Here is a 12711-nt window from a genome sequence, read left to right as displayed (position 1 = left end):
CCCCCCCCCAATTTGGGAGACTGTCTGGACCCCTGTTTCTTACCTGGGCACTCCTTGCATTTGTTACCTGTCTTGCTTGGATGGCGCCTCCTCGTCTTCCTGCGGCCCCCTCCCCCTGATGTGTGAAGCTGACTGGAAAACCTCCTTTGTGTATGTTCTTGCTTTATTCTGACATTCTTATGTTGTCATTTCAGCCTTGAACCCTTTCTTTCCTGACATCATATTAGTGAGATTCTTTGTGATAACTGAGTCAGGTTTTCTAACTCTTGAGCAAGCTTTGTTGTCAATTGAGTCTGGGAAAGGCATTTTAGTTTTCAAGTGTCCTACCTAAGGGTCCTTGAACACATTGTAAACAACTCAAACACCTGCAGATGAAAACTAATTAAAACAAAGTAGCCAAGCACAGTCAAGTTACAAAACCCTGCTGGAAAATGTTCTTGGCTTACTTCTCTCAATCCTAAAGGATTATGTTTGTCTAAAACACCCATGTCAGCAGGAGATGATTCTGCCATAAAAGCGTTGTCCTAATGCACTGAAGAAGGTGCATCACTACCTCACTTGGGAGGTGAGAATAATCTGTTAGATTGAAGGTGTGGATGGAGCACTCTTTGGAGACACACTGTAGGAGTAGCAAAACTTATGTTTGGGAAGGTTTGAGGCAGGGGTGGGCAAAATGTGGCCCGCCAGGCCGTTCTATCCAGCCTGCAGGCCCCTGCAAAATTTAGGAAAGTAATATTTATCTGCCCCTGGCTGCCTGTCATGCAGCCCTCAATGGCTTGCCAAAACTCAGTAAGCAGCCCTCCGCCTGAAATAATTGCCCGCCCCTGGTTTGAAGTGATCTTTGTCTTGTGGTGATTTACCATGTGCTAAAGTGACTCTATCTATTAGCGAGGCCACATAGATGCTTTGTCAGGGCTGGTGCCTCTGGGCAAATAAATCTGGATCTCATTTTCCTTTTTAAAAAGAGGGAGGTGGGGGGGGGGGAAATCTCGTGGTTTCCTGTTCTGATTGTCTTCTCAGATGACCCCGTGGAAGGGAATTCCAGTTATAAACCCAAAATGCAAGCTTAATGAGTGCAATGAAAAAAGGATCTGCTCTCTTTCCTTGTTTTGTTCATGGCAGTAAGTGAAGAGGCTACAGGAGGGAAAATCTTGTTTACTTGAAGTTGCATCTTGCTGTTAGAAATGGGCTCATCTTTCCATTTCCCATTTTTGTATGTGTGCATGTGTCAGGGGGATGGGGGCAGGGATGTGTGCTAAGGGAAGCTGAATGAGGTGTAATGAGTGTCTGAGGTAGTGAAGAACAAGGTGAGGGTGCTGAGGCAGTGGTTCCATGCTGTAAGAGAACCACAGGAGAGCTTGCTCCTTTTAAAATAGTTGTGCAGTGTACAACCAGACTGGCTTATGCCACTCATGTCAACTCTAAAGGCAGAACAGCAACAGAAACCTGGGGACAGATGAGTCTACTGGTTAGGGCATTGGGTGGCCTTTAGCAAGTTTCTCTTTATATTGCTGCCCTCCTCCTCATCCCTCTCTCCCCTTACCTTGCCTCCTATATCTTCAGCATGGAAGTAATAACCCTCAGCCATCTCATAAGGGCAGTGCTGTGATTGCTCTTGTTGGTTTTGTCTCTGGAAGCATTGCCGGCTGGACTAATTTATCAGCACCTCGGACAGCACCTGCCACGGTTGGTGCCTGTAGTGATACCTGACAGCAGAACCACGGACAGAGATTCTCTCTCTCTCCCATACAATCTTAGCTTCTCCATCTGGACAGTGCAGGCAGGGGCTCTGGCCTGTGCAGAATGTACAGTCCATGGGCGCTCCCACATTTCCATCCACTAGAGAGGAGCAGTAATTCTCTGTGTGTTTTACAGTGTGACCCTGTAGTCCTTGTCCCTTTTCTGTTTGAAATTATCTCTGTGCCAAAGCCCACTGCTCCCTGAACAGAGACTCTAGCACAGAGCACAGCCCACGTGTGTGCAGTTTAATGACAAGAGGAGAAGGATGGATTCCAGACAGAGCAGAATCCCAGGGGTTTGTAGGAGGTAGGGGTTGCCCAAGGTACCACTGTTACTTCTTGGCATTGAAATGGGACAGATCAAGGGAAGAGTCATTCTGAGAGCTGCTGATCAGGTGACTAGTGCCTGGAGTGGAGAGGCCTGAAGAGATACCCCTGAGGGAGGCCAGCCATGCATAGGGGAGTGTTATCCAAAGAATGAAAGGGGAAGAACACATTGAATGCATGCAGAAGTCTAGAGAATAGTCAGATCATTGTTTGAGCAAAGTGGCCAAGGGGAGTTGAGTTGGAAGAAGAGTCTCCTCTTTGATTTTTTCTGTGGGGAATTTGCTGGGGAATATGGAAGCTTGGGTCAGATTAGTGTGTCTTTAGAATGGGCCCGAAAGATTTTTGTTACATATAAGCTTCATCTTTTTGGCTTGGCAGTACTGTGACCTGGATGCCTATTCTCCTCTCCTATGGACAAGAGTGCTATGGCTGACAGAAAGGGCTCTCTCCTCAGCTCTCACTTCTTTCTCTCAAATAGCCAACACTTTTATTGCCCTACAGAAGCACGGTTATTGAAGTGGGAACACAGAAAAGTCCTTTTCCATACAGCAGGGTCTTTGAAGGCTTGCTTCAGGATTTGGGATTCCTACTAAATGAAATCCATCTTTGCTTCAAGTACCAGGGATGACACTGAGCCAGAAGCTCTGCTGGAGTGTGGAAGATCTGGAGCAATTTTCAGAGAGACCATTTTCTTTCCCAGATTCATAGATTTGAGAGAAAAGAGAGAGGATGTGGTAGTTCCTTGGGGTGAGGGAATTGGACTGGTATAGACATATTTGTGGAAGGAATCCAAAGGAAGTAGTAAGTTGAATGTGGGAGTGGGAAGGAAAAGGGTTGATTGGAGACCTTGGAAGCTTTTCAAGGTGCCCAAGTTACCCAGGCATCTTGGGCTAGGAAGTTCTGATATTTCTGCAGTCTGAGAAGTCCCTTCTAGCATACGTGCCTCATCAAGTATTCACAGCTTGCTTTCACATGCCTGGTCTCTGTATTTAGTGAAAACTTTAATGAAGGCAACACAAAGCAAAGCAGCTTCTAAGCTTCTCCAGGCTTCTCTGATGGCTTCCCTTAGATATTTAACTGGAGATTTGTTTTCCCTTGGTATCATGCCAGTTAGATCACAGCAGCTCCTTCCCAGGAGGGGAGTGTGCACACTCACTCCAATAAGTCAGTATGTCACTGCGAGATGAATTTACAGTTCCCTGCTGTGGCTTAGAAGGCTGTATCTATATTTTTGTCTCTCTTGCAGCCTTTTGTAGGGGGGAGGGAGGAATTATGGCACTTGATGATTTAATCAGCGTAATCTCCAGACAAAACATGCTTCTGCTACACTGCTGGGAAATGTTAATTTATGCCCATTTGAATCTCCTATGGTAAATTAAATGATTAGTTTTAGAACTGGATTGTGTACACACATCCAGTACATCTTAAAAGGACTGTTCTCTGTTCTTAAAAGCTTCTTGGCTCGTGTATTTCTCAGGAGCCATAAAACAATTTCAGTGCAGGCACTTTATATAAATTAAATACATAATGGAGAGGCTAGGTGCCTGCGCATAATTGCTAAACCCATATTAATTAAATCCCATCAACACTGACACAGTGTCAGCTGAAGAGGATTCCTCAAGCTCCAAAGCTAACAGCCCTCAATTCTGCTAGCTCTGTGAGCCCAGGGTATTGAGAACTCTTCCATTGCATCTCAAGGGCTGTCAAACCCTCTAGCTAGCCTTCTGTCACACGAATCAAGCAAGTGTTAGTAAGAACATAGAGGCTTGTCTCTGAGATGACCTACACCTTAACCATAAAGAGCTTTGGGAGATAAAAGCTATCCCACTCAAATGTACATGATCACACCTGGGACAGACATGAGTGTCTGGGCCCCAGGGTTCTAGGGTCATGGATACTATAGAAAAAAGGACTGGAAATACCCTGTGCAAGAGATGCTCCCAGCAGAGTTGCTTTCTTCACTAGCTGAAATCTGCATGTAGTCTGTAAGGAAAGCTCTTTTGAGTACAGAATCTGAAGGGGAAAGTTGTTTGAAAGGACTGGGGCAAGATATTTGTCTCATTTTACAAATGGGGAAACTAAGGCATAGGGTTTGTAACTTTACCAGAGTTCCAAAGAGGCAGTGGCAGAGATGAGGATAAAACTGAGGCCGTGTGGTATCTACTGCCAAGTATTAGTGACGTTTGGATTGACTTGGTTGCAAAAGGAGTCCCTTAACTAGGCAGAGGTAGTTAAGAAGAAGGCAGAGAGAGTTTGCTGCTCCTTCATTGTCCCTGACATGGAAGTTCTATTTCAGAGTTGCTAGTGTCCCAAGTCTGAGGCGCCTTATTTTCCCAGATGATTGTCGGCTCTGGTGCATGCTTGTGGGAGAGCTCTTTAAGCTCAGTATAACTTCTAGATAAAGCCTGAGAAAAGCCCCTGAGGGGCTAAAAATAAACTATTTCAGTAGGTCTTGGAACAAAGACCACAGAATCCAGAGGCTTTGGCAGATGGCAAGGAATCTGTCTTCCCATCCTCATGCTCACTATTAGGTGCCTTGGATTAGAAGATATCAGTGCCATTAAGAACGTAATAATGAGACATCATCCTATATCTGCTTTTTATTAGGGCCCACCAAATTTCCCTCCCACAAGCAGTGCAGCCTGTGTATTGCTGTTTTTCTTTCTGGAGAGTCAAATTCATCTTGTAAACATCAGCAGTCCCCTGGTGAATAATGGCTGTTATCACATGGAGAGTAGACGTTCCATTTACACTGTAATTGCACTGGCCCTGTTCAAACATTTATTATGCAACCAGGCAGCTAATTGAATCATGACATGTAGGATGGAAGTTTCTGGGGAATGCCTGCACAGCCCAGGCAAAACCAATATGTGGCTCAGCTTGGAATTGCCTAAGCAGAGCTTTCTGTAAGCACTGCTTTTTCATAGTTTTGTTCACCGCATTTCCCCTTGGAGTGGAATGACTAGACAAATGGTATAGTAATGATGACAGTATTAGAATAACAGTCCTGTCCTATTCCTTTCTGTCCATTTTCTGTAGGTTCTTATATGTGCTCACCATGCCTTTTAGTGGTGCACTAATGCTGAACAAATAGTTCAAACACTAGTGGCTTCTCTCTTCTCATAGCATCTCCAGCAGTGCTACAGGCATCAGTGGGAGACTCTCAGAACAGTCTTTAGACAAGTCTATAAAAAAGGACTTTCTGGAAATCTAGAGATGCATCTGCCTCCTTTCATTTTCCTACTTAGAATATTTAGTGTTTTCTTTCACTCTGTATAAAGAGTTGCATGAGATTTATAGCAAGATGCTGCAGCAGTCCTATTAGATGTTAATGCAGATGTGTGTGGTCTATTAGAGACTGTTTTAAGTCGAGGAACTGCTGAGGGTGGTTTTTTTTTTTTCTTGCCTGTAAAGTAATGGAAGGGTCAAAAAAGTAACTATATAAAATGGTCCTCTGCTATTCCACAGATCAGATCATTGGTGTATTCAGATTCTTTTTACTTGCCTTTGTTATGGGAAAATAGTGTCTACTTGAATTTTCAAGGCAGTAAAGAGGAAGGTGATTTGTATTCCTCTTTCCTCCTCCATTCCTCCCCCTCCAGTAAAGTGATTGATTTATTTCCGCCTCCCCCCCCACACTTCCTCTCAACAGAGTCTGGCAACCTCTGCCTTTATGATGATTTGATTTGCAGAATGTTACTGATATGGCAGAAGGAGAGTTTTGTCTTTTGTAGCATGGAGGGAGTTTGCTGGGCCAGGAGCTGCATGTATGTGGAGAAGGACTTCTTTTTACAACTGAAAATAGTACTCAAGGGAGTAGATAGAAATGTATGTTTTTTCCTGATCTGGCCATAAACGCAGCTGCAGGCAGCTTCAAAAATGGCCGGTTGAGTGAAAATCTGAACCCTCATTGCATGAGGGGTCAGATGAAGATGTTTCAAAACAGATCGTCTTCTGTAACTTCTGTCTGCGCTGCCTGCCAGCTTTGACCTGTTTTCAGAATGGGAGGGAGGAAAAGGAGAAGAGGGAGTTTGGTTTGGGGGGGTTTTCAGCCCCTGCTGGAAGGTGGCATGGGTGTATTGTACCCCCGTCATGAGGCAGGGAGCTCCAATATACCACCCCATCCTCTAGTGCCGGCTGGAGAGCCCCTAAGAACCACCTCCCTCTGCTCCCTGCCTTCCCCCCCACCCCCCGCCCTGCCATTCTGAAACAGGGACAGGTTAGGAGAGAGGAGGGCCTTTCCTAGGGGAAACCGGCTGCAGGTTTCCAGCCCCAGCTAGATTCCTCTCCCTCCTGGAACCAACAGTGAACTTCTGTTTGTTCCAAGGGATCATTGTAACTCAGAGCACTTCCTGCAAAGCATTCTCAGTTACAGCTGGCAGGTGCACTTCTGTCTGCGCTCCAAGTATCCTGGCTCCCTGTCCTCTGTTCTAACAACCCCTGGAGATATTGCCTCCCCCATTACATGTACCTCTTCAGGTATTTCAAAGCCATATTTTCCTTTGTTACTGAACTGGCGCATGAAAGCTATTTACATACTAGTCCATTCTTATCCAGTCATGTGAAATATTTAAAGCGTGTTGTGGGGTTCTGAGCATTTTGGACAGTCATAACCTGGTTCCTGGTCTGTATTTTGAATTAATCAGTAGCTACACAGACGCTTCTCTGCCATTCTTTCCTTAGGAAAGTTTCCTTAGGAAAGTTTTCCATCACTCTGGTGGCTGTCTGGGGAGGAAGAGGCTGAGCCTCTATTGCCAAGAGTAGTCCTCTGCCATGGCAGTACAGGCTGTCTAAAGCTAAGGCACTGGTCTGTGTTACTGTGCTCACTTTTTATTACCTCATTACATTGCCTTCTCCAATACCCAGGCTACTATACCATTACTGCTTCAAACATCATTAATAAAAGCGTTACAAGGTGGCTTTCTAAATGGGAATTTAATTCTAAATTTCTAGGTGTCCAGTCCTCAGATAAAATCCTGCGTGGTGGTTCAAGACCTGCATTGTTACTGTCTGTGGCTGGCACCCCTGCAGCACAGTGCTCAGGGGTCATAGCTCAGCAATTTTCTTCCTTAGAAATAACTTGGCACAGGGAACATGGAGGATTTCTCTGTTGTTTCCAAAGTCCTGTCATCTGGGCTGGCTTCCTTAGTTAGAATGTCAGTACACTTTTACTTACCAGAGAGAGAACGAGAGCCATTCCAGGGAAATCCCATCTACTGTGAGACAGAGAATGGCTGACTGATACTGACTGCAACCGCTTTGACATGGCTTATGTGAGAGCTATGCTTATGCATTTCTGTCAAGCAATACCCAGCTGAGATTCCTCCACCCAGCAGCATGGAAAACCCCTCCCCTAGCTCTGGATTTAATGGGCAGGTAACAAAGCTAATGGAAGAAGGGAAGATGAAAAGATTCCCAGTGCCTGACTTCCATTTGTTATACCTTAAAACATAAAGGCTCTGCCATTGACATAAAGAGGGAAATACTGTTTTCCGTTTGATCAGTTCTTATCCTGATTATACTGGGGCAACAGCGAAATCAACTCAATACCAAGAGTTGTCAAACGTTCGGGCTGTTTCATCTGTTCTTTATGTGGCTTTTGCTCATGGCAGGTTGGAAGGGAAGTAGGAACTTTCAAAAGCAATTTTTGTTGCCCTACGAATGCAAGAGATCCAGGAGCAGGGCTGGTTCCTGAAATTAATTTTGCCTCCATTTCAAATACTTTTTTCAAGATGATACAATCCCTTTTTAAAACTCCGTTAAGATATTTGGGTAAATAGTGCAGAATCTTCTTAGTGCCCAAGTTCAAGGGTGGTGGTTTAAGAGGACTTCTTTTTCTGAAATCTGGCAAGGTTGAGTCTTCAGAAGATGGCTCCAGCCAATCTACATTATCCATGGATCAAAAAAGTCAACTAATCATTTTAAAATCATTTTAGGCTTGGCAGTGCTATGCTGGCTAATACTATGGATGAGAGGGACTTGGGGGTCATGACTGACCACAAGATGAACATGAGCCTTCAATGTGATGCTGCTGCTAGTAAAGTGAGGAAAATGCTGGCTTGCATCCATAGATGCTTCCTGAGCAAATCCCAGGACATCATTCTCCTGTTGTACTCGGCCTTGGTGAGGCCGCAGCTGGAGTACTGCATCCAGTTTTGGGCTCCGCAATTCAAAAAGGATGTGGAGAAGCTTGAAAGAGTCCAGAAAAGAGCCACGCACATGATCAGAGGTCAGGAAAACAGGCCTTATGATGAGAGGCTGAGAGCCATGGGGCTCTTCAGCTTGGAAAAGTGCAGGCTCAGGGGTGATCTGATGGCCACCTATAAGTTTATAAGGGGTGTTCACCAGGATCTGGGGAAACATTTATTCACCAGAGCTCCCCAAGGGATGAAAAGGTTGAATGGTTATAAACTCCTTCGAGACCATTTCAGGTTGGATATAAGGAAGAACTTCCTTATTGTCCGAGCCCCCAAGGTCTGGAATAGCCTGCCGCCGGAGGTGGTTCAAGCACCTACTTTGAATGCCTTCAAGAGAAATTTAAATGTTTATCTTGCTGGGATCCTATGATCCCAGCTGACTTCCTGCCCCTTGGGCAGGGGGCTGGGCTTGATGATCTTCTGAGGTCCCTTCCAGCCCTGATGTCTATGAATCTATGAAAATACAGAATAAGATTCCAGAGTAGAAAGGTAGAATCCCCTGCCCTAGATGGGGCAATATATTGCAAATGGCACTTGAAATGTCCTGTTGCACAGGTGCTAAGATCCAGCAACACCTGCTTTTACAACCCTTGTGAATTCCTATTAGAAGGCAGTATCAAATTGGTCATGGCAGGATTGTTTATTGTGGGGTGTCTATTTGAAGATGTGGACAGGGATTGCATTTCAAAGCTATTGGAGAAGGAGCTTTCAGTTCTTTTTCCAGAATAGCAACAGCTACAGGATGTCAGGGCAAATCTGTTCCACTGACAAAGACTGCTCTATCTAGACTTACAGTGCTGTTTAACTAAAGCATTATACACACTAACCTTAAATCTTAATCTGAGATGCAGCTTCAAACGTGGCTTCCTGATTATGTGCCACAGTCAGGATGGCTCTGGATTTCTGGGGAGCAAGGAGGTAATATGGCTTTGTGGCAGCAAGTAATAGATCCCATAGCCACCCACACACAGACTCTAGCTGCATTTCTCTGCTTGTTGACCCACTCAATTGGCACTTGAAGCCCAATATTTTAGAACAAATGGTCACACTCCACATTTAACTAAACCTTTGTGTGGTGCTTCCTTTTTCTTCAAATAAGGTTGGGATTGCAGCTTAGTAGTTAGAGCAGGACTGGGAGCAATTAGACCAAAGCTTCATTCCTGGCTCTATCAGGCTCACTGTACTGCCTTAGTTGAGTTGCTTAACCTTTTTATGACTTTATTTTCCCTTCTGTAAAATAGGTCAGTAGTGTTGCAAATATTTCCTATGTGCAACATGCTTTGATACCTCTGCATAAAGGGTCCTAGGGAGGTGTAAAATCATACCATTCCTTCACTTCCAGGTTTGCTTTGGCAAGGGGACCCCAAGACTCTTCCCCACAAGTCTGAAATACCTTTTCCCAACTTGGTTCTCATCACAGGGCATGGAGGACATGTGTGGTGCCCCACAGCGTTAAGCATAGGTCTCACAAAGCCTATCTGTCCTTTGGGGTTTCATGTGAGTTTGTTCAGTGCTGTAGAAGTCTGATGGATTTCATCTTGAAAGATCCCTCTAACTGGCTTGATGAAGTCTAAGACCTTATTTTGCAATGCTTTGATCTGTCAGGTATTTTACACCCTCCTCTCACTGATCTATATAGCCTCTTCCATCATGCTGTGTGTTGTCCTCTTTAGCTGCCAATGTCCACCCCTGAATATTGTTAAGGACCAATGGAGCAGAAGGTGGGGTGTGAGTAGGGGATATGAGCCTTGCATTTGCCATCTGTGTGGAGGGGACAGCAGCCAGGTCTGTCTGAGGCAGAAAGACACAGCATTGTATCTCTGGCCAGCTGGCAAGAAGAACTTACCTTCTTCTGGTGAAAAGAGAAAGATAAAATATAAAAAGCAGGACTTAAAGGCTGGAATATTTCTTTCTTCCTTCTGCTAGAGACATTTGTCCAGCAGTACATGTTGTGGTGAAAAGAAATGACTGCTATTCAGAAGAGGAGAAATGATGGTTTTCAGACGGGAGTGGGCAGGAAATAAAAGCTAATATTAGTGAGAGGGAAGATGTCCCTGATGCTGGTCACTGGCCAAGCATTTTGAGGGGAAGGGGAGGTTCAAGGGGGGAAGGTGTTCAGTTCTCAGCTGTGCTGTGAACTACATGCCCCAGAGCAAGTTCCCTTATTTTGGGTCTTTGTTCTCTCCTGTAAAGTAGAGACATTTTTTTTCTTTCACCCTTTGTCTTGGCCTTTTTGAGTGTAAGCTCTTCAGTGGCCACCTATTCCAAGTGTGTTTACAGTGCCTACATCCTAGCTGGACTCTTCTGGCACTACTGTCACAAATGACAATGTAAAACCCAGGACTCGGAATGGCTCAGAAGATAATGTGGTATCCTGGAAAAGCAGTACCAGATCCTGACCCAGTGTTTCCCAGCCCTAATGGATCTTGCGCATCAAAGTGCTTCCCAAGATGCAGCTCCCAGTGTTGCCAGCCCTTTATTTTTTGAATCTGAAATATCTTTATTTTTTTCTCATTGGAGCCAATGAACATCCCGTTCACCTCTGCAGCCAGATCTAGTCGGGTCAGGCCTAGCAGCTTATGGGTCAGTCAGGCCTGGAATGCCCTGATGAGGACTTTTCATTCCTTTTGCTCTCTGAAGCAATTCATTGTTGGCTACCTTGCTGGGGCCTGGGTTTTTCCTGGACCTTGGTAACATTTTGGGTATCCCACCTTCTGGCTGCTTGATTTCTTCAACTGCCATCCTAGCAAGCTGCTGCAGCTTCAAAGGTTTAGTGTTGTGCTTTAAAGGGACTAGATCAGGTCCCTGTTGTGCATATTGAGCCAAAGTCCAGGGAGCTAGAGCAGATTTCCTCTTAACTTGTGTAGTTTTGTAAGCATGGGAGGCAAGTAGAACAAAGAATCTTTATCACAAGGCCCAAAATGAATGTCATGGCCCATGTAAATTCATGTGTTGAGGAGCTGGGAAGCTGCAAGAAGCAGTACTGACACAAGTGATATTTGCACAATCAGCCTCCTGAAAGTGCTCTACAGCCATACTGTGACAGAAGTGCATGGCTGGAAAGTACTTTCAAAGCAGCCAGTCACATGACAAATTAACCCTCATGTAATGAGGAATTGGATGAAGGCACTCCAAAGTGGAGTGCCTTAATCTAACTTCCATCAGTCCCTGCTCATGATAGAGGCTGGGTTGATGCAGTCTGCTGAAAGGGAGTGGGGATGACTGAGGGGGAGCATGCTGCAGCATGGGGTTTGCCCAGCCTGAGCTGGACTGGGAGGCAGGGCAGGTGGATTGGACCCTCTCTTCCTCGCAGCTCCCCAGCCCACTCTCCCTCCAGCTCAGACTGGGCAAACTGCAACCTGCTTCCCCTCCCCCATTTCCCCCCGACTCCCTTCTGGCAGACAGCACAGGAGCTGGTGGGGAGGGCAGGAGTGGTGAGGGCTTGATTTCCCTCCCAGTAAATGTCTGTTGTGGCGGGGGGGGGGGGGGGGAAGTAACTCATGGTGCCTCCCAAGTTAGAGCAGGGACCTGCACATTTGTCAGATGAGATGACTTAAAATTGTCTCCTCCACTGCTGCTTTTCTTTGCAAAACTCTTTTCTCTTGGCCTCTTGCTGAGCTTTTTCAGCTTGTTTAGAGCCATTGGGCTAAATTCAGTGGGCATGTGTAAGAGGCAGCTGCAACTTACCTAGTGGAAATGGGTAGGCACCAAAGTGCATACATCTGAATGAGTTTGGAGTCTGGTTCTTTCCCTCTATCTCTATGCAGACGAAGTGTGTTGCTTATCTAATTACAAACAGGTAGAGATGGAGACAGGCACAGAGAGAGTCAGTGACTTGCCTCAGGGCAGAGGAGAGGCAAATTAGAGAACAGAGATTTGAACTCTGCTCTTCTGACTCCTGTTCAGCACTCATTCTAGCAGTCCCACCTACTTCTTTGTTCATGCATTATTTGCAGCCCTCAGCAGGTGTGTGCGCACGTTTGTAGGGGTTATGTGCTTTGAGAACAAAGGAAGTTCTCATTCCTGGGCTGGAGCTTTCTCTTCTGGTTTTCCATTTCCCACCCCCTCAATACACACGCACTTGCAGCACACTCTGATGTCTCATGAAAGACCTGTGATTAATTATATTCTTCTGCAGCCTCTGAAAATTTATTTAGAGTTTCATGTTTGCTGCTGCTTCTTATACAATGGCAAATCTGCTGTGGCAGAGTCCCAAGCAGGAGGCAGCTAATAGGTCAATAAACTGAATCACATCATTAGAACTGTCATGGTTGAGCTGCCAGGATTCGATCAGGTAGAGGGAAAAGCTGCTTCTCACAGAGGAGCCAAGATAGATTTGGTTTAGAAGAAGCATGCCTATTCCTTTAAACCATGGATTGACCTACAAGAATTCACTCACTTCACCAATGGTATCTGCTGCTTTAAGTCGGTGGGTTTTTCCTCCTCTC

Source organism: Crocodylus porosus, unplaced genomic scaffold (assembly GCF_001723895.1).
Source record: "Crocodylus porosus isolate Cpor-Errol unplaced genomic scaffold, CroPor_comp1, whole genome shotgun sequence".
In the NCBI taxonomy this organism is placed as follows: domain Eukaryota; kingdom Metazoa; phylum Chordata; order Crocodylia; family Crocodylidae; genus Crocodylus; species Crocodylus porosus.
Note: the sequence above shows the minus strand (reverse complement) of the source record.